The sequence below is a fragment of the Herpailurus yagouaroundi genome, unplaced genomic scaffold (assembly GCF_014898765.1).
Source record: "Herpailurus yagouaroundi ecotype Mexico unplaced genomic scaffold, PumYag 166, whole genome shotgun sequence".
Classification (NCBI taxonomy): Eukaryota; Metazoa; Chordata; class Mammalia; order Carnivora; family Felidae; genus Herpailurus; species Herpailurus yagouaroundi.
In genome coordinates, this window is record NW_024412407.1 from 8,151,243 (window position 1) to 8,154,465 (window position 3,223).

Here is a 3,223-nt window from a genome sequence, read left to right on the forward strand (position 1 = left end):
TTTTCTCTTGACAGGAGGCACTGTATGTTGAAAGTGTCCTTGCCACCACTATGGTATTAATAACTGCAAAACGTGATGAGGGAATCGTAAACATGTCAGTGACTTGATTCCATGGGTTTACATCATGATGGAAATAGTCAAGGTCACAAACAATGGGACAGAGGAAGAGAGCGGCTCCGTGATACCAAGCCCAGATTTACCCAGCTTTTCTGTAATGTGTACTCTTTAGGATTTTAGTCCTATTCACTGTCTGCGTTTGATGTATTAATTGTTCCCTGACTACATTTTGTCGTTTGCGTAACATCCCAGCTTATAGATTCAATCAGGGTGGTGACAGCAAGTGGCAGAAAAATAATTATCTAAAATCATTCCCAAACCCAGAATGAGGTGTAGAGCTGTGGCAATAGACTGGCACATTACTTGTTTCTTCTGCCCCAAATTTCTAGTAACACTCAAAGGCTGGGGTTTTGAGATCTTTTGCCTAAGGCTTAAAATAATAATAGACCCAATCACTTATATTCTTTTTTGTTCATCCAACACTTGAAATGTTTATAAGCTCTAAAATAATATGTTCTGATCACTGAAAATTTCATTTTATGGGATCCTATCATTTCAACACATGTCTTAACCTAATTTATTTTTGTTCACCCTAAATCTAAAGAGACATCCTGGCACCAAAGTAGTTGCAGTCAGAATCATTGACATCGACTGATTTACTTAGCATTGTACACATTCTTCATAGGATGAGGGGAGATATGTTCCGAAATGAGTAACTGAAACATTATAACAGTAAAAGAATAATATTATACTATGAAATGTCCTTAAAAAATTAAATATGTATATCCTTACCTTGGTGTAGATGGAGTAAAATGGTCAGAAGACAACGTGTGCCTGGTGGTGGATTGACCCACAGGCAATTCTGTTCTCAACCCATTGTGCCCACTGTAGGGGTTCAGACAACTGCCTGTGGATGGTGAGAGAGGATCAGGTCCTACTACTATCTCAAATCAACACATCCAAACCCAAAAGACTGTACAATTGGTTCTTCACTCAACTCCAAGTGATGTAGTCCATCTCATACAGTGATGGAATCCATCCTGTACCACATCAAAGTGTGGTGAGGAATAGAGAGTGGCATCCCTAGACTAACTCATTCCTAGGTACTAACTGTGGGAATGAGACCTGCTCCCTTGTGTTTGGGAGCCCCAGATGACACCCCATCAATAGTCAGTAAGTGACCACCCCTGTTGCCAGCCTTCTATGCATTCTCTCCCTCTCCCCTAGAGTTCCTCTCTCCCTGTGGTTTCCACATCTCTGGTGTCCTGACCATCAGAGTGGGTTATCATTATCTACTCCACATGGTTCTATGGCTAGATAGGGAAGATTTGGAAGATTCGGTAGAGGTGGTTGGGAAGGAGTCCCTCACAACCATCTGGTCTCTGGGTGAGACCACCTTACATGGCAAAAGTTAACCTCCTGCTAGTATAATTTTCCTACCTTGTTAAGTTAAAAGAGGGTAGGCCTTCTTCCTAGCTTTGGGTTATATTTCAAAAAGCTGCCTTCAATTACCATATTACCCTAGATAAAGTAGCTGCCCCAACCCTCTCTATTCCATTAATTAATTTTTTTCATTCTTAGAATTTAGCATTAGATAAAATTTATATGAATTTTTTTTACATACTAATTGTCTCTCTGTCCATCTTCCCCCTGACCCCAGCCCTACTAGAATATAAGCTCCATGGGAACATAGGCATCACTTCTCTTCGGCTATTCACTGTTTTATAACCAATTTCTATAAAGGTGCCTGGCACAAGGTAAGTAAGTTCCAGATCTGCATGTCCAATTGTTTATTGCTTTATCATACGGGCATCTCAATGACAACTTGGAAAAAGCAGATTTCTGGAAAGAGTTCCCAGAAAATCTACTCTTCCTCACTTATTTTCTACCACCTACCATTCCAGCCAGCCAGAAAATCCAGTTATCCTGGAATAAACTTCTCTCTCTTCTTTCTCCAATTCCCCACATTCCTCTCCTCTTTCACCACTTTCCTCCTCCTTTCCCTCCACCCATCTCACCCCCTCCATCCTCTCACCACATCTAATTGACTTTCAACTCCAGCCAGTTCTTCCTCCTCAATCAATCCTGCCCACCTGTGTTAGCGCCTCAGCAAAGCCTTTTCCTTAACACTGCAGCTAGCAGTGGTCACTCCTGTGCATCACACCAGTGTGTCTCTTGAGTCAATCAATGCTTTTTAGGTCCTTTTAGGGTCTCACACTTTCTTGAGAATCTGATAAAAGTCATGGGGCCAAGAAAATCTACATGCTCTTAAACTTCTCTGTAAAATGTCAGGACTCCAAAAAACCAAAGCAGGAAGTATCATAATCCCAGACTTCAAGCTATACTACAAAGCTGTAATCATGAAGACAGTATGGCACTGGCACAAGAACAGACATTCAGATCAATGGAACAGAATAGAGAACCCAGAAATGGACCAACAAACGTATGGTCAACTAATCTTTGACAAAGCAGGAAATATCCAATGGAATAAACACAGTCTCTTCAGCAAGTGGTGCTGGAAAAACTGGGCAGCGACATGCAGAAGAATGAATCTGGACCACTTTCTTACACCATACACAAAAATAAACTCAAAATGGATGCAAGACCTCAATGTAAGACAGGAAGCCATCAAAATCTTCGAGGAGAAAGCAGGCAAAAACCTCTTTGGTCTTGGCCGCAGAAACTTCTTATTCAACATGTCTCCGGAGGCAAGGGAAACAAACGCAAAAATGAACTACTGGGACCTCATTAAAATAAAAAGCTTCTGCATAGCGAAGGAAACAATCAGCAAAACTAAAAGGCAACCAACAGAATGGGAGAAGATATTTGCAAACAACATATCAGATAAAGGGTTAGTATCCAAAATCTATAAAGAACTTATCAAACTCAACACCCAAAAAACAAATAATCCAGTGAAGAAATGGGCAAAAGACATGAATAGACACTTCTCCAAGGAAGACATCCAGATGGCCAACCGACACATGAAAAAATGCTCAACATCACTCATCATCAGGGAAATCCAAATCAAAACCACAATGAGACACTACCTCACACCTGTCAGGATGGCTAACATGAACAACTCAGGCAACAACAGATGTTGGCGAGGATGTGGAGAAAGAGGATCTCTTTTGCATTGTTGGTGGGAATGCAAGCTGGTGCAGCCACT